Source organism: Rhopalosiphum maidis, chromosome 1 (genome assembly GCF_003676215.2).
Source record: "Rhopalosiphum maidis isolate BTI-1 chromosome 1, ASM367621v3, whole genome shotgun sequence".
In the NCBI taxonomy this organism is placed as follows: domain Eukaryota; kingdom Metazoa; phylum Arthropoda; class Insecta; order Hemiptera; family Aphididae; genus Rhopalosiphum; species Rhopalosiphum maidis.
Window position 1 is genome coordinate 60,819,760 of NC_040877.1, and position 25,023 is coordinate 60,844,782.

The 25,023-nt window shown below is 29.5% G+C and overlaps 1 non-coding gene across 1 annotated transcript; it reads right to left on the minus strand.

The window, feature by feature from the left end:
- Window positions 1-8,803: 8,803 nt before the first annotated feature.
- Window positions 8,804-8,885, minus strand: Trnas-uga. Its single transcript has one exon. It is a non-coding gene; the product is annotated as a tRNA-Ser (tRNA).
- Between the last annotated feature and the right edge of the window lie 16,138 nt (window positions 8,886-25,023).

Genomic DNA, 25,023 nt, shown 5'->3' on the forward strand with positions numbered 1-25,023 from the left:
AACTTAAACAGTTTCTAGTGTTTGTACAGGATTTAATTTTAGTCAAGAACTTCACATTGTGGTTTAACAAAATGTTGTATTAGTTTTATACGAGAATTCCAAACTTCAGCTATAACATGACGTAATTATAGAATTCGTAAATTAAAATTATTCACTAAAAAATAATTATAACATACAAGTTATATTATATATTATACAGGATAAAGGTTATTATTTTTTAGTATGTTGATTAAGAAGATGATAAACTGCGAAAAAATAAACTTTTTTGAAAATTCTATGAATAATTACTAGTCGAACATAAGGTCAACGAGCTGTGTGCTTTATAAATTAATATGTAAAATTGTGATTCAATGATTGAGATATTTCACCTAAATCTTATATTTACATGATATATAATGTATTATAAAAATAGCCTTTGCCGTCGTATTTAGTATACCTATAATAAGTATAACCTATCGGGTTACTAAATATATTATCTATAGGAGACACATTATAGCTTATAGTATTTAATTCATTTTTATACTTAAATTTACATATATGTATTATACATATATTTAGTATTCGCCTTTAAGATAGGTTATAATTGGATTCATCGCGTCAGATAGTACAAATACGCAATAAGACTCTGTATTTGATGCTATAACGTAGACACATAATGGTATCTATTAGCATTTTTCCAGTCAGTCGATAAAAATTAACTCATATTCTTGTACAATATACATTATTAACACGTCACTGAAAATAAAATACAATCCATTAAAATTATCATAATATCCCATTGACACACAAAGCCTACTTTAAAATGGTGACAGTAAGCGTGCGCCAGGCCGCCAATATCACTATAATAAATTGGAAAGCCCCTCCAAAGAAAAAGCTCATCTAAAATCGACACCATAAACCTAAGTAATGAAGACCATAATATAGATTGGATAACAGTGGAATCGTACTGAAAAAAAAATCTAAAAGGAATAATACGCGTGGCTCGGAGTATATTACTCCTCCTACAGCCAAAGCAAATCCATTTAATATAATATATATTATAGGTCTTTTGTTTATAAAAGCGACTAAAGCCACTTAGGATACCCACCATTAAAGGGGTTATTTTTCGTAGATACACGAAAAGTATATAAACCATAATACTATGAAAATTAATTATTCAAACTAAATTAAAGAACTAACAATTATATTACCTTTGGGTACAGCGAATGGTTATAGATATATTTTATTGTTAATGGTATAATTCATCGCCAATATTTGTGTAAAAAATGTAAAAAAAAATTAATGCGATTAAACAATAAATAAGTTCCAATTAATTAAACTCTAAAAGTTGTACGAGACTACGAGAGTATGACTAGTACGATCAGTATACAGTTCAATACGAATAATATGCAATTATTTATGTTTAATATTATTATTGGTAGTATAGAACGGTTGTGAATTTATGCTCACTACGTTTGAACTATATTATATATAAAAATACGTCCATTGATGATGATATGGTAACTATATACAAAGCAAATTAATAATTAATTGCTGAATTTATATTAAAATAAATTAAAACAACCACCTCTCGATTAATAAGAATATTGATTTTAAACTTAAAGGTAGGTAATGTTTTTTTCCGCTCGACTTGCCAATACATTTTGACCAAAACCTAACGTATTTTTTGATAGCCACGAGATTTTATTAAACGATTTTAAGTATTGAGGACTTAGTTCCATCGGGATAGTGGCAATTATTTCATGACATTATCAAGTCTGTGAAATACAATAACTTTTTTAATTTCGATCGGAGCGATGGATGTATTGATTATACAATAATGTTTGTTTTTAGCTGTATCTATAGTTTTTACTTTGGAGCGATTAAAATTAAAAATTCCCAATATTTTCTAAAATAATCAGGAAAAAAAACAAACAATTAAAGAATTGTTATGCAAAACTAGTATTTGATAAAATAGATTTTGTTTTTCAGTGAAAGTCAATAGCAAATATTTATAGATATTTTAAATTTTCCCAAATAATAATTTTTTTTTACATTTAGTATGATTTTAAAAATATTTTGATTCTTTCTCAGATATTTATAAATAGTTGAAAGTTTCAATTTTCATTTTTTGTACATTTTGATAAAATTATTTTATTGAGTTATGTTAAAAAAATAATACAAGGTTTCTTATAATAATAATTTTTCATATATTGAATTCAAATTTAACTCATCCATCTCAGTGATCCACCTGATATCTATAACGTGTTATAATAATATAATAATATGTACTTATATAGTTATATTAAAGTCATGCAAGTTATTACAATTTATAATTATATATCATTATAATATATTTATAAAATAATACAATAATAATAATGATGATAATCTATACTAGGCAATACTTTACTAGTGGTTTTATGTTACGATCATAAAGTTCGTAATAGATGAATAAATCATATTAAAATGTTCCAAGTTTGAATTACTGAAAATCTAAAATTAATAAACATTTTGTCATGTATAAAATATAATAAATAAATATAAAATACAATTAAAATACTAATATACATTATACACTCAGAGTTTTATTAAATATAAAAAGTTAAGGACGTAAGTATTAATATTTATATAGTTTTATAAAAGAAATTAGTATATTATGTGAATTTATGTCAAACGTGAAACGATAATAATACTATAATTATTATTAATTTCTAATATGTTCTAAAAATCACAACATATTATAGCGTTTATTAGAAACTAAACAGTGTTTATGCAATATAATGTATCGATTTTTTGATGAATATAAAACATTTGTATTTAGTTTATTTTACGGTTATGCAAAAATACAGTGATTTACTGTACTGGTAAAAGTATAAGGAATTTAGGGATACCGATAGGAATTCGTGTTTAGGCCTTTGCCGTATAGTGTTACCCGCTTTTATTCACGTATAAATATGCAAATATTATATGCAATACTTACTTTCAATGCTGTGAATAGCTGTGTGATTAATGGAGACATGTCAATGAAACATTTTGAAATTGTTTAGTAGAAATAACTACTAATATTTTAAATAATCTATGTTAATAATTTTAGTATTTTACATAATGCGCGCAGGATGAATATTCAACGCTCGGTATTGTTTAAATACTCTATCAAATATTTATCATACACTATCCATATACTTTATCGATCGTGCATAACGTTGTGGAAATAAAAAAATCTTACTAATATTTACGGTATTATAGTATGCTCACAGCGTATTACGAGACACTATACTAATATAATATTATCGTGTAATCGATGCAAATGAACCGTCTAAAATTTCACTGTCGTGCACCCGTTCGAATTGATTTGTTCCCATCTGTTTATATAGTTATCCGGATAATGTTTCAAGATCTAAGCGGTTATGTTAGATCCCAGACTCTCCATTCGTGTTATGAACCCGTATCGCACGGAATTTGACCTCAGACCCGGATCATTTACTCTGCTGTCGTCTAATTCGATTAATTAGGGGATTATTTAAACGCAATCTGTCCCAAAGCTGTCAGCTGAAATATATTCCTCATTACACGATGACATATATTATTATGTTACACAGGTATCCTAGTAAGTAATAATATGATATATACAAATAATAATAATATGTCGTACCGTATATAATATTTTGATCTCCCTGCCGCTTTAGGTTTATTGTTCGCCGACGCTATTGCAGTTGCCCTGGTTTCACACGTGGCGAACGTTCACATGAAATCAATCGCTTCTAATTTTAAGTGAACGTTATTATTTATGTTCGCAACGATTATATCGCGTTTACCAACACCGAGAACGTTGCGGGTATTCACTTCGTGCGAAACCACCTATAACTACTTATAAGGTCGCCTATAGTGCTATAGACCAATAAAGGTGTGATTGCAGTCTACATGTTATCCACCTCGTTATATTTGTAATTTTTTATACCTGTAGCTCGTATAATATACCTATATGTCGGTATATTAATCTTATAGTATTTACATAAAAATAAATCGAAATATTATAAACATAACATTTATACGTGTTTTAACGTGTTCACGTCTTCCTCTCGGCGTAAACAAAAATATATATACACAAATATGTATTTAATTCATTAATTTGAGTTCAAGAATCATATAATACTTGTGTGTTTAGATAAAACAAATAAATACAATAATCCGATGGAATAATAGAGCGTTATTCTAATATTATTAAGCATAATGAATTTGGTTAGGTTACTTATCTAAGTTACCTTCGATAAACCGTGTTTGGTTTTCAATTCAGAAGCGACAGCAGGCCTCGATGTATAGCTTACAAATGAAAAATGAGTTTTCAGAGGATCTGGAAGTTTAGTAAAAACTTGGTATTCTTTTTCCAAATACCTCAAAAGCATTGCGTTTCTTTTTTTCAATTCTACATTTATTATGCTGCATGTACCCGGCTATACGTCGAAATGAAAACAGCTAGCGCAAAGGAAAAAAAAAAGAAAACGATAACGCGTCCCGCTGCGGTCGTAAAGCACCAACATATTATGGTTTTTGCTCGGTGTGTATTTCTAAAAAGTCTCTGAGGCAGCGCAGCGTCCGTGGTTCGATAAACGACATTTTCGAATCCGGTTTTTTTTTTGCATGTCAAAAGCGAATAACGAGATCGCCGCCCATCGCGTCAACCGTTTGACTGTTTGTAAGATAATATTTATTGCACAAATTAATTCCGATTTAAAGCATACATTACAATATGATGAGTAATAACGCAGTCGATTGTGCATAATCGGTGGCTTCTCAAAACAGTATCATCTTATAATATTACATAAAAAACACAATATATTAACAAAAACATAAATATTATTTATTGTTACTATAAATTATTATTATAAACAGTTAAATGGCGATTTACACACACACACACACACACACATACATACATACATACTTACGACACACGTAAGTATCATTTAGTTTATTAAGTAACATTTTATCCCTCAATCGTGCGTAATGTCTCGAAATTCAGATATTTTTAAAGTTTCTAAGTACAATATTATTGTAAGACTCCATAAAGTTTTGTAACATTTGTATTTTATACTTAAAAATATTTTAATACAATAAACTTACTAAGATACGCGTAAAACGGGGGGATGGAGAGTATACGGTTCGCAGCCGAATCGCCCTGTATATAGAACGTCTCAATAACATATAATATTTTACTCGCCGCAGTCGTCAGACAAGAATTTGATCGTGTATATGCAGTGATGATCAACATCGACGTTTCGTCTTGTATACGATATAAATATTTTATTCATTTGCGGGTCTATTAACGTTACTCGGACGAGCTCTGCGCAGATACGCAGCGCGCACGTCCGAGACTTCTTTGGCTTTCCGTTTTTTTTTCTACAAACATAAATTACTCTGATGGGATTCATGGAACGAAAATGACCGACATAGCCGTCACGGGTAAGCATATAGTCTACCTATATATATATATAGTTGCGCAGTATGTGTATAATATAACGCATTCCGCGTCCGTACCTCATCGCGATACGTTTTTCGTTAGTCACTCAAAATACACTCATTTTGTAGTGTTGAAATCGTGACGATAACCTATGGCGAAGACGACTTAATCTCTCCGGGAATATTGTCGTTCGACACGGCATTATGTATTATTATTTAATGATATACGCTACCGGACGTCGCGCGCCGCACACACGCGGACGGCGGACGGTCGTAATAATATGAGATACGTTCGCGTGTCGCGCCGCGTTCACGACCATGACAATAATATAATATATATCGTATTAATTGGACGGGAGTTGGTAATGGCCTACACGATAAATGCGAAGGTCAAGCTGCTATATTTATTTGGCCGTCTTAGATTTATATATGTATAGTGGTAGTTAGGTAATAGCAGCTTTAATGAATATCAATAAAAATATTGAATTTGACTGCATTACGTAAATACACACACACACACACACACACACACAGATATAAAGTATATCTAGAAGATCTGTCAGTTCAACACATAAATTACATGCTATATCTCCCGACTCCCGAATATACTTTGTATTAGGTAATAATCTGTGGACAACAATTTTACTGATTAAAATAATATTTAGTGTGGTAATATTTTAGATCACAATTACTGCTATGTTGTTCTCCAGTCTGACATCGTGAAAATATATCGGACCACAATAAGATACAACATACAAAGTATACAATTAAAAACATACTACTTACTTAGTACTTATATAGGTACTGCTTGTTTAATTGCACCATGTCGACGTTGGTATATTGTTTTTGTAAACATATTTTTATTTTCCCATCGATTCAAATAAAATCAACATAATAAATCAATTTTTAACATTATTTTATGTTACGGAATAAAATATTTTTAAGATTTTAAAAGATAACTTCATATTATATTATAAAATACATTTTACACACATATTTATAGATACATAATTTGTTATGACTGGATATTAGCTAAAAGTTGTAACTCCTGTCTTTTAAATTAAACTTTTCCAAGCAACTGTTTATATTTATGTTTTATTTTCACGATTTTAAGTTACTATTTGTCAATTAGATTCACGTTTAGAATTCGTTTCGCGATTCCGTTAAACCTACATTAATTATTAAACTTGTAGCATCGTGATCGACCGATACAGAATTAATTCAATCATTTCAATCAATTTGATTTCGATACAAATAATAAAATATATAATATTATTATGCACGCAATTACAATTTATAAGATTTCGTAAGTTCCGTTTAACGAATATATTGAAATTCAAACTCGATGAAACTCGCTCGATTTCACATGCTTTTTTCATAAGTGCATTATTGAGTAAATATTTTCCCGTGAAAATAGGTACCTATATAATAATATACGGAGAAATTCAATTTGTTTCGAATAGTAAATGAGATGCAACATAATTTATTGTATATTATTCTATAGCATTTCACAATTATTGCCATTTTAGAATCTCATACTGCAGCATCCCTCACTATTGCTATTATTAAGCTCTAATATATTTAGTACAAATTCATACTGACTTTTACTTAGAATACTGTCATTAAAAAGTTGTTCAAATTTATTAAGAGTTCGTGTATATAATCATTATAATATAGTCGCTCGAATGTTTGATTATAATTTACAATAATAAAAGTCAATGTCCTAACGATCAATGAAACTAAAATAAACGTTGTTGTTTATTTATCGGTAAAAATAACGCTAACCATAATTTTTTTGTTTAATAAAATACTGGGTTGGTTTGGCGTATCACATAACTATTGATTAAAATAAAACCTTAAAACCTTAACTAAATAAAATATCAAATTTTATTCGTTCATAAAAACTAACATAATTTATATAAATGCTATAATACTTCCAGTTTTCTATATTTACATTTTATCTATGAATAAATCGACTCGTTTAATTAAATTTGCTTTTTTTTATTGCACAGAATTCATTTTTATTTGTTCACATCAGGATTATAATGAAAAACATATTTTACGACAAATTCTAGTGTTTAACTCAATAATAATGATAAAAATAATAAATACATTTAAATTATAAAAAGTATATGAATTTTATTATTACGATTTACGAGTATATTGAGCGGTCGTATAAATGTATTAAATTTAGTACGGTAAAAGTCCGTGTGGTTATCGATTATTTAAAATTTAAAACTAGTGATAAATAATCGTATTAAAATAACAGTTCCTGTTTAGAATAAAACAAAATTATTCTTATAAAACCATTACGATAATGGTATATAGTTTATGTCTAAAACTTTAATTATTCCAGACATTCTCAACCGTCGTCATCATCCCCTCATCCCATCATTCTTGTGGTAATCCATATTTGCACGTTATAACCATAATAACTCGAAAGTATTGATGAAAGTAAGCAATTATGATTTAATAAAATTAAATCCTTTGTTTGATAAAAAAAAAAAAATTAAAATGTATTTTTACTGTGCTAGCTTGAACATTATATTTAATTGTAAAACAATTTAATGTTTACAAAATCATAAAATGAATGACCACTTTTTACTCAACCGAAAATTAGTTACATAAACGGAAAAACATTTTTAGTGCAATTTTTTGTACTGAATAAAAAAATAAAAACGTTTATACCCGTAATAATATTTTTTTGCATATACTATTCGTATAGTTATTTAAATATAAATTCTCATTAAAAATTAATATTTAATAATAAATATAAACACTAATATAACAATAATTATTGTATCATGTTATTTGAATTTTTTCAACTTCAATTAATTATTAATACACCGTACACTTAAGTATATGTTTAACTCATTGAATTCACATAAATTGTTTAAACATTAAATAAGAAAAGAAAATATTTAAAAAAGTAGGTATGTATAATACAATTTGAATATAACTTTTTATTTATTAGAAAGTGCCTTTGTATTACAATGTTTCCCATTGTAATATAAAACTATACATTTAACGTAAATGAAAAATTTTATTGGTTTCTATAAAAATCAAATTCCGTCAATTTATAATATTGAGTGGGTCAAGAATATCTATAATATGATATAGTTATAGTAACTGGAACTAAGCAAATGCTTTACAAATTACGATTTTCAAACCAAATGAGATATAGAGGGAATTTCAGGAAGCACAGCTATTTGATTATATTTTACTGTTGTTTTCAACAGACATCTATCTAGTGCAGCGGGTTAGTGTTTGGGTAAGGAGAAGAAAACTGGACGAAATGTCCAGAACGCAAACCGGAAGTCTATTTGAAAATAGAGACATGCAAAAATTTCGGGAACCACTTCGCCGCTGTGGACAGGGTTCGAACCTGTGCGGGCAGAGCCCATTGGATTTCAAGTCCAACTCCTTAACCACTCGGACACCGCAGCGGATGATGAGATTGCCAAAATCGATCGTAATTATCATTATCGAGAAGCAAGGGTTATCAATGGGCAAATGCCCCCTAATATTTGATTTTGCACCTTTATTTCCCCATCCCCCTATAATTTAATATTGAAAATTTCACTCTAATCAGAATATGCATTTTAAGTTGAGAATTTATTAATTTGTTATATTATCGCTGATTCGATTATTTTTATATTACTTATATAATTCGTTTATTGTTGTTGGGTTTAAGGAAATTTTTTTACTATTATAGTATTGTACGCCATGATATTATGATATGATTCCTGTTACGTCTAGCAATATCATAAATATTCATAACAATTTTTGCTTGGGAATGGAAAAAACCACTATCTAACGACGACGACAAAGCCGGTAATATTTTTTTGAAATTTTATAATGAAATAATATACGTCACATTATTCAATATAGCATAAAAATGAATTGACTACAGACTGTAACAGTTTTTCGTAACAACTACTTACAAAAATTAAAATAATTAAACTTAGACTTAAGTTATATTATACAAAATTTAACTAAATTGTATTCAAATATGCTTTTTTTGCACATTTAGAATTAAAAATACTCAATTAAATCAATACTAACTGCACACTTCTACTGCACACTCTCATACATTAAAAAATAAAAAGTTATATATTGTTACTTACAAATATAAGAAAATGGAGGAAATTTGAAGTTTTACTGTAGCACGTTTGTGATATTAATATAGTTTGTATTTTTTTTATTATTTAATTAGAAATATATACCCAAACCATTTTTAGCAACACTTTCCTGAAAATATGGTATAAACAAACTATATAATGTGTGACCGAGTAGTTATATATAAATCTTTACCAGAAAAATATTTGGTACTGCCACTGGGGACATAATTCTAAATAAGCAAATACGAAATGTTAAACAAACTGTAAACATCATTCATTACTCCTCTTGGAATTTAAAATATTTTTATAAAAATATGAAATAATTTCCATTTCTCCTTAAAGCTTTATTAGTACATAATTATTGTTAATGTCTATTTTGAATAAATTACGTACAGCTATATTCTTTTGCTCACTAATAATGCTTTCGGTTGTACATAAAAGTCACCCTAAACTTTTACCAGATTATCATGCAGTGTGATTAAAAACGAATAGGTGGGTGGTTTTTTTTAACTTTTCATTTTTTCATTACGGAGTGAAAAGGGAAATCTATTTTGTTTTGGAGTTATTATCGGTTAATTAATCGATAGATAGCGCCAAAATAAATTCTTTTATTTATCTACACAAGAATATGAATACTCACGAAGTTCCTAATTATTATTACGATTTACAACCACTAATATTGTCGACATGACGCAAACAATCACTTCGAAATCGTCTGAATTATTCAATCATGCACCATTAATATTATATATACAAGCGCATTACACTTAACAAGGAGAGCAAGGGGAGAAATAGCTCCTCCCTGTATACATAGCTAACAAATAAATTATATTTTAATGAAATTTTAAATTGGTAAAATAATGGACGCTATTGTTCTATAAGCTTAAAATTAATTTATCTTTTCGTACTTTTCATGTAAATAACCCCCAGCTAGCTAGAACATTTCGATAATATTACGTATACATATAAAAGCAATTATACGCAATTTAATCAGTCACGTAACGGTTAGGTAACATACATGACGTTGTGAATTAAAATTTAAATATGATAAACAATTTGACATATATAAAAATTGAAAAAGTATTCCTAAAAATGAACATCCCTCCTCCACGATGAAATTTCTATCTACTTTCCTTATTATATATATATATATTATCCGTAGACACGAATAAACGGACGTCTAAGAAAATTGTATAATAATAAGATTATACCTAATTGTTATTAATTGATATTAAAATTATATAAATTAAAATATTTATTGCACTTAATATAAAACTTTCCAATTTAGCATTCTATAATGTTTGTCTATCGTTGACTATTATATCATTGCCACAGTGATCAATATAACCGACCACTGCCAATTGACCATTACATAATAATATTAATTGATTATTTATTTTATATTGATGTCTTTTTTATAGATACCATATATATTTTATCATTTTAATCGTAACTTAGGTTAAGTAAAATTTGTAAATTGTAATTTTTACTATTGATAGGGCGAGCTAGATCTGTTGCTACACCTCTACAATTGCATATTGACAATTGTCGAAAGTAATGTCGATCGATTTTTTTATGTTTGGCATCAGATATCCAAACATTTTAGTACTACTTATTATTTTGTCAATGTTTAAAAAATATGGATCGATGTAATACAATGTCACAAAATGATTTTGATTTTTCTCGATCAATAATAATATAATATTTTTTAAATCCTTATTAAAATCAACAACTACAAGATAACTGTATTTTATATTATATGCCTATATACTGCACGTGTTTCAGTCTTATTAAACAAGAATTGTTTTGAAAATGTAATTAATATATAAACTTATCTTTCAAGAAATTCAATTTAATATTATAATACATTTGGTTATAAAACAAAAATACTTTCAGAATATTTCCTGAGCCGAAAAAAATCCATGAATATATAGGTATACAGTAATAAAGTTATTTATTTAATAAACAGAATAATATACATGAAATATCTCACAAGAAATATTAATATAAATGTGACGAGACTTAAAGGTGAGAAAACACAACGGAAATTACATTTTATTTTTAAATATCAAAAAATGTTAGATTAGTTTTTAATAAAACGAAAACAAAATACTTCCTGTTATAAACTATATTATGCCACAGTAAATTTGTATTGTAAGTACTTCAAAAATTGATTGCGGTTTGCTGATTAAAAAAAAAAAAAAAATCACTATAAACCTCAACGATGTAGTTTCAATCATCGACCTAACATATATTGCACGTAAAAATAATCCTGTATAAAAGGATATAATTTTGTATTTTAAACGCGTTATGTCATGATCTCTTTATGTGTAGGCGGTCCTTGTTGACGTCGCTATCATGCCTTTGATATAACTTGTAGCAGCTCCATTCTATTATATCCATACAAAATTATATCTCCGAAATTAATTTATATAAAATTTTATTCCTAGAACGATTTACTGTACAATAACATTTAGTGCACATATAACATTTGTAAATGTTGGCACATTAACCAGTTCTATATTTTACATCACATTTTGTCACTTCAAGGTAAAAGCTTCATCTAATTTTCAGCATCTATATATTATTATGTTTCATACGTGAAAACGTTTTCTTAAGAAATTCTCCAATTTTCGCTCGAAAGCACTCTCGTCATTTTAAAAGGCTTTTATTCTATAAATGTGTGTATAAAAAAATCCCTAACTTTAAGTGGCTGGTCAACATTCTGTAGGACGTTTTAGAAGTTTTTTTTATTATTTATATACACTAACCTGCCTCGTTTGCTCCAAAAACCAAAGTGAATTTTTTTATGACGTTCACCACCATGTCATATATGGTTGCTCGAGTTCAAGTAAAATGGATACAAAGTATATTAGTTGGCTATTATTGATTTTTTTTTTTTTTTGATAAATAAATAATGTTATCTCAGAGATATAGAAGAAGTTGTAAAGAAAAAGTTTTTGAATTCTACCAAATTCAAATTGATAAATAAAGCAGAAATGTAATATTATGTCATTCACCGAGAAATTCGTAGTCCCTACCTAAATAAATTAGATACCTAATTGCTATGCTGTTATACAACATGCACTTTATTGATATTCAATAAACCAATGAAATACAGACAGTATACTATACAGTTGCAGCCATTGTCGTCATTTACTAGCAATGAATGAACTATTGAAAATATTTAGTTTAGTTTAAATAGATAGTATTTTTTTTTTTTTTTTAATATTAAATTAAGTTTTATATGATACTTTTGTATGTGCATAACTTTAAATTGTTCACAGAATATATTTTATCATTAGGTATTGCTTGGATGTTGGATCATTAGATGGAATAACTTTTTAAGTAAAATGTCGATTTTTCACTTATTGAAACAAGGCTAGGTTAACGTACATGATGTATGCAGTATACTGTTTTTCTTATTTGTTTTTATATGTCAATTCTAACACGTTTCTCTACAATAATATTTGCTGAAAAATGAATAAACTAACGTTTATGAATCCTAACTTAAATAATCAGTTTTAGATAATAAACTGAAACAACTTGAACATTTTGATTGGTAATATTAATTTTCTAATTTAAAATATATCCACAGACAATATTTTTTATTTAAAATTAAAAATATTATAATGAATAGTGTTTTTTCATTTTTAATTTAATAATTTTGATTGATACAAACATTTCATATCTCTTGTATATATATTGAATTATAAACAAGTAGATTTAAAATTCAATATTTTGAAATACATTTGAAAAACTTGCAACAGTACAATATGATAAATTACAGTGGAGAAATATAAACGAGTTTCAATATTATCTTCAATACCTACTCCAATAAATATATTTCATATTTCTTTTAGATAAATTTGATATTTCAAATCAACATACAATTTTTACGGATTTAATAATTGTATCAGTTATCTTTCATTGCTATTTAAGAAAACACACGCTAGTGATCATCTTGATATTGAAAGTAATTACATAAATTATATAAATCTTAAATGAGTGTGCTTAACAAATTGTTGTGTAATATATTTAAAATATTATTACTTCAAAATTGTATGAATTAATAACAATATTGTGGTGGAATGCTATTTCGTATAGATTTTTTTGCAGTTTTATTATCAAATCGTTAGTTACAGTCAAGTAATCCACCAATTTTTAGTTTTCAGTTACCTACGAGTCTATGGAGAATTGTTTACGTTTCAACTACCAACTTTTAAAAAAACTCAGGCTGACGAAACTGCTGAAAAATCGAATTTAGTTCCCTCGCGAGTACTTGCAAAAACATTTGATGTCCGCACCTGGGGCAATTTCAAGTGAACATTCTCATAGTTTTTTTTGTATCATTAAAATTTGCCTTCCTTTTTTCCCTTTATATTTTACCGAGATTTTAGTAAAATAAAAATCATAAGTTATCTCAGTTTTAAAAGATATAATGGTAAATATTACTATTATTTCTGCCAAAGTGTAAAACTGCACTTGCATACAGCACGCTACTCTAAATCAAAGGATATTTCTTAAGAGTTTCTATTTATTTATTTATTTTTGTTTTAGATTTTTCCACTATGCTTTAAGACAAAAAAGTTGCAAAATAATAGCATCATAATTTAGAACTGTCAAAAAAAAAAAAAAAAAAGTAGGAACCAACGAAATTACGTTTTTACTACATTGCAAAAAATAATTACCTATTAACACATAATAATAAAACCGTGTTTTTCGAAAACGTATTAAAGTCAATATAATGATCCGAGTATAATAATATATCAAACAAACTTCCACCTACGCTTAAATAAATAATACTCAAATAACAAACAATAATAAAGGTAGGTATAAATATCTGTTTTTAGCACACAATGGTAGTTGTTGCTTGTTAAAAACATCCTTTGTCGACTGATTTGATATTTCACACAGAATTAATTTAAAACCCCCGTAGGGTGTAACGCAAAGGTTATCAGTAAATGTTATTTTCGTGATATTTTATAGTACGTTAAGTTACCATTGTTGTATTATAGTAACACAATTTAATATTTACCCATATGTGTCGTAAGGAGTAAGGGCATACATATTATATAATATATACTGTATAATAATAAACATAAATTATTGTGCATTATGCAATTATTACTGATCGCATATTATACTGAAGGTAATTTTAGTCTCACAAATAAGTTTGAAGACTTAAAAGTTCTTCCAAACAAATACAAAATATGAAAAGAAATTTGGGCTTTGGGTATAAATTTTATACGGTTGGTCCACAAATCATTTAAATACACAAAACACAAGTGAATACGTCATAGCATATTTTACATTATAAATTATATTATTAAGCTTTTATGACGATATATATTGCAGAGCGATAATAGTACCTATTTCAAAAGTTGTATTCGATTGGATAATTTGGTTGTTGGTATTTTATTTCAAATATGATGTAAGTTTATCAAGAAGTATAGGTATTTCAATTTCTCAATCAATATTTATCCACATTATGTCGAATAATAGATAATATTATATATTTTATCATAAATATTCATTTTCGTTTTAAAATTTCAAAAAACGTACCCGCAGTCTAAAATCAAATTTAATATTGGGTATAATATGCAGATCACAGGGAGACAGCGTATAATATGATGAGTTAATCAATTTAAAACTGTATTCGGTGTTTGCGAATTTCGTGCATTTTAATAGCAATAACACGATTTTCATTCTGCATGAAAGTTGTGCTACGTGTCAAACCACCTCATACACCACGTGTATAAATTATTATAATAATCATATAATACGACATTTAGATTGATATAACGTGAACGCACTTGGATGAACCACGAAAACATCGGGTTTGGTCCGCATTTTGAACATGATTAATGGATTTCGAGGAAACTTTTGGTCGCGTCAAATCTACGTTGATCGGATTATAATAATAACGCAAACGGTAACGGCTCTCGATACCGACGACTTGGAGGTGGGTACCTACGTGTGTTCAAATTACATGACTCGACACGGTGCCGGCCGTAAACTATGGTGATAACTGGCGAGATTATAATATTATTATTACAGGACACCCAAGCTCTGCGAGGATATGTCTGACACGTTTTACGTCTTCAATTCGTTTTTAAGGGCTACAGTATCATCTAAACACACGTGGAACACGAATCAGACGCAGTGGGTAGGTGTGTTCGACTTTTGCGCGAGATTTTTCATTTTTCCACGAGCGATTATATTCATAAAATTATTTGGATCGAATGATTGAAAAATCGATAAGTCGAAACTTTTGTAAGTATGACAAACAGTATATACCTTGTACTAATATTATATATGTATAGATTTAAATTTAAATTATCGTATTTAGAACAGCTAAGTGTGTTCCTTTTTTTTTTAAAAAAAAATATCGCATCTTAAATGTTTCTAACACCAATATTATGTCAAGAATATTTATAAGTATCGATAATATTTTTAATTTATGTTTTTTATTTTTTATAAATGTCTATACGATAATAATGACCAAACAAGTTTATTCGTGTATACAGGATATTTCAAAATTGTTGGTAATAATATGATTTACGCACCCACTGGGTGCTACGGAATTAATTAATTATATAGACAGCTAATCACCAACACAAATAAAGTAAAAAAAAATATTAAGAATTAACATAATATAAATAATAAGTAAATAAAAATAAATAATATATGTATATATGTGATATAGTATTTATAATGATTTTTGTGATATATTATGTCATGCTAATTATATTTCCTATATTTAAATAGAACATTCCTATATAAAGAGTGATGAGTAATATTATACTGTTTCGTCCATTGTACAATAAATAGATTTATAATTATTACATGAAGTGCAGTCATTCAGCACGGTATAGTTACCCATTTAACTGATACTTTTCAGGGAAGACTGTAGGCCCTTCTCACAAGTGTAGTCGAGTGGGGTGAGAGTGTCGGAGCTTCTAGTCACGCGTATTTAATAATAATTGTGTAAACTACTGTATTTTTTGTGACAATGAGTACGCTAGCTGGCTGTACGATGTATATACATATATTCGTGAATTTTTCCTGGTGGAAAACGTGTCATTAGCGCATGTATACATTAGTGCCTATACCTGAGCTTGAAGGTTGCGGCGGCAGTGAAACGGTTAATGAGCCTCGTAAATGTCTTTTTCCCAGAATGAGAACACGACGAGGGTCTAATAATATAAAGAAAATGTCGAGACACCGTCGACGACGGTATAGCCCCGCAGGACTATGCCATTGCGAGTTTATATATGATAAAATCGTCGCGTATGCCTATATTATTATCTTACTATTTTTTGACCCCTTTCCTATAAAAAGCCAAACACAAAATTACACAATAGCCATTGAAAATGGATTTGTGTACACCATGATAATAATAATAATAATAATAATATTACGATTTAACGAATGAATAATATGTCACGACTCGCGTTTAGCATGATTTATATATTAGCTATATATCTAAAATCCTATATAGTATGTATGTCATTGTGTAGTAATAAAATGAAATTGTATCTGCCATATCGATTGCACCAATATTTAGCATAATTTTAATTTTTTAATTTGTAATATGTGTCATTTTAATAATAATAATATAATATAATATATATTGGAAACTATATACACGATAAACATAAAAAAAAAATCGAAGTTAAATTAAATGCGCATACAACTACCTAGATACTATTATTTAGTTATTTAAATTTTAATATTTGTCGTAAGTAAATTATTTATTTGTTTATTAAACATTCTTATCTCTACTAAAATTTATGAAATTAATTAATTTTAAAACAGTTAGTGTTTTCTGAAATTAGTGTCTAAAGCTAAATGGATCACCCCATATAGGACATAATAAATTACATGATATTTATTTAAGATGTTTTAAAATTACAATTATTGTAATTTACTCCATCGAAATGTAATATTATAAACATTATTTCTTTGGTACCTATATAGGCTAAAATAAAGTTTTAGTCAGACGTAGTATACTATTTGCATATATTAATAAACATTTTACCTAATATGTAAAACATTGTTGTGATAACATTATTTTTCGATGACAATACAAACAAGATTACTCGACGTAATTTGTCAACACTATATAATATTCTATAAATTATACATAATAATATAACGTCGTGTGAGAGATATTCTGTCTATTATGCATTATTGATATTAACGATAAAGCGACTAGAAGTGCCTAAATAAAAGTATTGAAAAATGACAATAGCTACAACTCCTAACAATAATATGTTAATGTCGTTAATGGACTTTTAGATGTTTCACACTAATGTACACCATATTTAATGTTAAACGGTTTATCAGTTTTATTATTATAATACACTGATATAAATTTATACATTGTGATAATATGGTTAATATGTGTTCATGTATCAATAATGGTTAGTTTTATTTGAAGGCGTTTGCTGTGAAAAAATAACAGTCGGTCAGTTGATCATATATAGCATATTATACTATATAATATTATACAGAGGTATTCGACAACCTTGTTTGCCCGCATTTTCTCGTTATTTTTTATTTTATGACATAAGGTAGATATTGTGAGCGTCTATGATAGGATTTTTGAATCGTATTAGTGTAACAAATGCATATATTATATACAGTAAACAAATGAAATCATATTTTCATATACACTACATCAATCAAACAGATAGTTATGATATTCTATAGTTTCAAACAATTAGAACTTTAATAAATAAATAACACGGGAATGCTCGGTTAGCATGTTACATTTTGCATATTTTTATTGGTAAGTCTAAAAATGATATAATATTATAGCCAAGTGTGTTAAAAACCAGTTTCACTTTATCATGCTATTTTTATATTGCATATTTTAAAACTAAAAATTGTTTAGATCGTATTATTGAGTTAATTTGCCAAAATTTAATATCCTAGTATCTAAATTCTTTTATGTATTCTTTTTTTTTTATCATTATGTTTTATTTTTTCTACAGCGATAATGCTCGATTTTGCTTATCGTCTATTATTGGCTATCGCGATCGTATTTTATGTATCTATTGTTCGCGTATACTTTTTTTATAAACGAATGTTCAAACATTTCTGTACGAAGAATGCATAACTCGTTATTTGAGCATATTTCGACATTTTGCAACATATAATTGCATATATATCTGTTCGTTTTTCTAAAGCACATTAAAAGTCCTAATTTTATAATGATGATAATAAAATTCGGTAAACGGCTCTGTAAATTATATAATTATATGCACACGGGCCCCTTATTAAGAAGGTACGTATACACACTCACACGATAATACGAATATATAGTCGTGACGCGGCGGTAGGACGATCGAGATCGGTCGGTTTTGTGATTCGGGACGACGATGCCCGTCGTGCCCTCGGGCAAGAGGTTGAGTCGGACGGTGCAGCGGCGTGACACAACCCCGAAAATAAAACGGGTAAATTGGAATGAACGCGCGTGGGGAAATGATTAAGGTTTCGCCGGTGAACGAGGGTGTCCTATAGCAGCTGGTGTGCGGGGGCGCGCTGTGGATATTGCAATAGGGGCGGGCGAACGGATTATTATACGCGACTATATACTACATAATTATATACCTATATACGAGCGCAGTACGAAGTATAGCATTTAACGTGGGTATATACACGGAGAGTAAGGCTTTCGCGACATTTTCACCCTGTTGTACGACTCACGCCGTACATAAATTAAGTCACCGCTCGGAATTTATATACCTGGCTTTTCCGTTTTCGCCATACCCACATACTATTATACCTACGTATACCCATATATTCATCTGATATATATATATATATGTATTGCGATGTACTGCACCGGCCGTAGGCCAACCACTTGTATTATATATATTGTGAAAGCGAACCGTCCGGCGAAGTACCTAACCCAAACACGCACGCACATACATACGTTACATATGGTGTGATGCGTGATAGCGAATGTGACTTATACGAGGCATATGTATGCATATATACATACATGGGTTGGGTACAGCGATTTACGAAAAACATGAAAATTTCAAAATTCATTGTCGACCGTCGCAAATGTATAATGCAAATAAAATTATTCGTATAATTATTTATGATGAATTCGCGGTAATTAATAATTACTAATTAACAAAAGAATCTTTTTCGTTTAAATTAAAAATTGATGTTTACGATATTCACTGGTTAATTATGTAAATTGATATTTTACTTCATTTTCCGTAATAAAGAATATCGTATATTCGCATTGCGATATTATTATATCCTACATATACATATATATTAACGGCTATCTGCCAGCCTCAATAAAATGAGAGAAAATTCCGATTGTAAATTACTATATATTATTTTAGTACGGGGAGTTAAGATAAATGCCGTGATTTACAAGACTCAGTTATCAAGTGCAAATATTTAACACGTCGATATAAATTGCAGTATACTATATACAGCACACCCAATAATGTTTTTACCGATTTCCGTTTTAAACACTCGCATATAACAGAACTGCAGATCGTACAACCTTCTCCTTAGTCTGTCTTCAGTTTTTTTTTTTTAATCTATCTAGATTACGTACTCTCAAAATCAAACTTGAATATATTTGTAAGCAATAATAAGTATATGTTTAATTATTACATACATTCGAACGGTGCGTGGGCAAATATAATTACATCAATTCGTCGTTCATTATATACGCTATCCCGTCCAAATAAAAATGTCTTGTGTAGTTTTGAATAGCATGATATTTGATTTTTTTTTCTCATATTAAATTATCTCTGCAAATGAAAATGCTATTATATCCGATACAAAAACGACAAGTTAACTTTTCTGAAAAGTGATGATTTTAACTTGTTCCTTTTTATCCACGCCCCCTCCATTTATTTTTCGCGTCACATGTTATGCCATCCCGATTACCTACATGCGCTATCGTTCGTTTGCGATATTCTCAAAACAATTTCCAACATTATAGGGAAACAATTATTCACCGATCTATGATCATTAACATGTTGTTGTACGTATTGTATTTGATAAGACAGTATCAAAGCTGTTTGCATCAAATGATTGCAAGACTTTACACTTTATATACTTTGTTGCACGGAAATAGCACTTTAAGTTTCAAATACGCATAACAAATAGAAACGGGACATACTTATTTATTGATTGTGTTTTCGTGCAGAACACGTATTTGTTTTAAGCATGAATATATTATAAACCTAACCTACCTCAAGAGTCAAGGCAGTCCTACTCAGCAGAACGACCATTGAGTTTCCCATACCGTCTTTTCAGAATATTTTATCATACCACGTCACCATGACCTACACTACGTCAACGCGTAAATATACATATAAGCTTAATAATACTATCTATAAACATGTCCAATATTATCAAGTAAAATGTAAAACTAATATCATGTGCTTAAGTTTAAATCTCCGCATGTAAGAAATTTTTAAGTTTAATTTTAATTTATTTTATGGTGATGCATACAATATTTTTAGTTACCCAATACATTATAAATTGTGCAATATCAACAGATGATTTTTTTCTCGAAATTTCTAAATTGAATAAATATTTATAAGCCACACTGATTTTAATATTAGTGTTTTAGATGAACGATTAATTAGTCACAATAATGTCATATTACATTTAACCATTATATACTTATTAATAAATCGTTGTAACGTCTATAGTAATATGATGTATGCCGTGCGGTCAACGACCAGTGCCACAACCACAGTTTTAAAGATCCTGAAAAGAAAATATTTTAAAAATCCTTGCCCCGTCATAACGTATAGACGTATAGTTATAGATAGTTTTAGGGCAAGGACGGTGAACCTGTGATACATGTTTCACGAAATGACATCAGTAACTGTCCAAAAAAAGATCATTTGTAGGAACTTTTTAGATTCAACAAGAAAAAAAAAGGTCATCAAATAAGTTGGCACACAGAGAAAATAAAATTCAATCAAAATGTTTTATTTGACACGCGGGAACAGAAAGGTTCGCGATCTGGGTGTGGATAGAGTACTTATTTGAACAATTTTATATAGTTATATCATAATGTTATAGATATAATAGCATTGAGTTTGTATCGATTATTTTCTACTTTATAGCCGGATTTGCTTATTACAATTTTGAATATTATTTTGTTCTGTGTATTTGCAATATATTATGTTAGGTGGACGGATTTTTCTCTACTCGAACCACATCGTTATTTGTGAATTTTTAGAAAACATTGTTTGGTGTGAATTTTCAATGACATCCAAGTGAAACAAATCTATAGAATTTAATACATTAGGTTAGGTAAGTTACGGTAGGAGCATCATCACTTCTGATACATAGAGAACATCTGGAAAGGGGTTTTGACAATTTGTAACCATTTTAAGCTATGAGTTAATACATGTACAAGTTTATATGAATGAAGTTATGTACAAACAGTTATTGTTATTACTTGTGATAAAAAAAAAAAAATAGGTATAGAAGCATATTACTATAGCTACAGTGATACGGCAACAGCGACAGATACAAAAAAAAGCTATTTATGTGACCTAAGTTATCACACAAAATAAAATTGTTTGCTTGTATTTTTTTTAATTTTTTTTTTTTTTTTTGGTGTGTGTAATATGTATTATTATTGTACGAGTATAATATAATAATATAAACAAACATAGTTTAGAATTATTTTATGTCTGAAGTATCACACTATAATAGTGGATTTGAGAATGATTTTGGGAACTAAGATGAAACAAGATAGGACGTACCTCAGTCTGCTTACTGCTATGTTTATTATTCACAGGTTAGTAGGTTAATCGCATCATAACGTCTGTGTGTTCGTTATTTATTTATTAATTGTATATAGTAGTTGCGCATAATGTAGTGCGATGCACTTTGTATCTACAGTAAAAGAACCCATCGTTTCGCAAAATTCAAATAAAACTTTTATAAAACTTTCACGTGATTGCTAAATTCTTAAATGCTAGCTGTAGATAAATATTTTAAAATTCTAAAAATCAAAGTTTGAATAAATCCATATTTACGTAATAATGTGTTGAGCGTATTTATTATTGGCTATGCCCTATTATGCTTTACGCGATAATTACTTGTTGATACATTTTTTATTTTATTATTTTATTAATTTTGTAATTACGTTATTACACATGCGCCAATGTATCATAAATAAGTATAAGTATATGTATAAGTAAACATAATGGCGGGGGAAAAAGTACCGCGTCCCAACTCCTACATTTTATGATATTGTTTCTTCACAATACCGTTTTAAATTTTATAATATATACGTAATGATGTATGTATGAAGTGAGTGCAGGGGATAAATAAAATGGCAACGAGTATAAAAGGTTTTGAATACATCTCTGAAAACATATATTTTGGATATATTTTCAAAAAAAAAATTGTCGGTAGGTCAACATTTTAAACATTAGACGACTTTATAAAGTATTTTATTATTTTTTTTTAAATATATTATGACGTCGATTTCCACAGTCGTACGAAATTGAGATAAATTATGGAGACGTGTTAATTACGAGCGAACGAGTGTCATTCAATTATTTATTTTTAAAACAATCAATTAATTCAAACGTTCTGATTAAATTAATATTCTCATATTAAAATATTTTCAAAAAAAAAACTATATGATATAAGACTGATAAAAGGCATCTTTAGATGTAATGTATACGTTTGCAACACATTAGTAGTTACTAGTGTTACTACATTACGGTAGTCGTGAAACTGTTGACGACGCGAAACGATATGAGCTTTTATTTCTCCCGACAAAGGAGTTAAAATCGAATATGTTCTCGTAATAACCGTAATAATAATAAAAAAATACGGTAAAATGTATTATTTTTGTTAAAATATATAACGATCGATTATTATAGTCAGTCTGGGACAAATCTTTATACGCTATACGGTACACCCGTGTTCATAGTATATGTATATACGCGAAATGATGTTTCACGGTATAAACCACCGCTATTTTTTTTTTAATACGTCACCGTGTTTTCATGTTATTATATATCATATACAATTATACAGATGCACTTATCCGCGTACACGCTCAATGGACCGAAAACCGAAACGACGGTAACGGCGTGCACATGTATAATAATAAAGGTACACAACAATAATGCAGGTACAGCCGTTTACGCATAAAGTGCAATGACTCCGCGTAAGAGTAGTAGTAATAGGTATACTATACCGTAGTGATGGGTTTGGCTTATTGGTCGGGCGATATAGGTCGGAGAGTTACCGTGCGTTATATTGTTGCGTCGTTAATTTGCGTATACCAAATTTGCAGGTGTAAACTATTTTAAAATAAATAAATAATAATAATGTATAACGACGACCATATCGACGATATCATATCTGGTGCGGAATATGGTAATTGGATTACTTACATTCAAAAACCTCAGCTGCCGGTTCTCGTCCTCCCTCGACCATAAAATGTATCGTACCCCAATGGGAGGGGGTGGAGGGGTGTTGTCGCGTGAAAAACAACAGTTCGTATGCATTCCTTAGGCAGTGCGGAAAATTTCGAGAATTTAAAAATGTCGTATATAAAATTCAAAATATTATAATTTAAACAAATACACTTCACGACAAAAAATGGGGGTGAGCACTGAGCATCGTGCGTTTGCTGGTGACGAATCACTCTGTGTACCGAGGAATTTCTTCTCGTCAAACCGTTCGGGGCGGACGGTCGGCTATAGGTCTCGCTGCCGATAATAACAATAACTAATCATTATAATATTATCAAATCGCTGTATAGTTGCGCGGACGAATCGGTTTGCGAATAAAACGCGTGCGCACAAGTCCACGCGGTATCGTGCCCGTAATAATAATAATAATAATGCATCATGTGATGTTATAGTTATGCTGTTATTATTGTTTGTGTGCGTTGACGACGACCGGCCGCCAGCCGATTCGGTGTGCGTTTTTCGGCGGTGGCGGTGGCGGTGGCGGCAACGGCGGCGCGGCGTAGGGCGATCGCGGCCGCCGGCGGGGAACGAAATCGACGGAATTTCGTCACGGAATCTCGATCGTACGTACGGCGCGCGCTCTTTGTCGGAGATTTGTCGGTCAATACGAAATATTTATCTTGGAAATTATTTTCTTTTCTGTACTGTACCGACCCGGCGGAATGGGTAATTACCGTCCAACGGCCGTAAGGCACTGCGGGTCTGATCCGTTTCGTTGCTCTCCCCTCCCCCCACCCCCCGAAGCCGCCGCCGCCGCCCCAGTCTTCTTCTCCTCGCCGCGTTTTCCATCTCGTGCAGACTATAAAATATGCTCATATACGTACACCTATACCGGTACGGGGAAACTGGTTTTGTAATCTTGCGCGCGCCAGATTCACAAAATGACTTATGGTCAACGTGAACTCGACGTCAATCAGCTCGTTCTTTATGATCCGCAAAAATTACACTTCGCG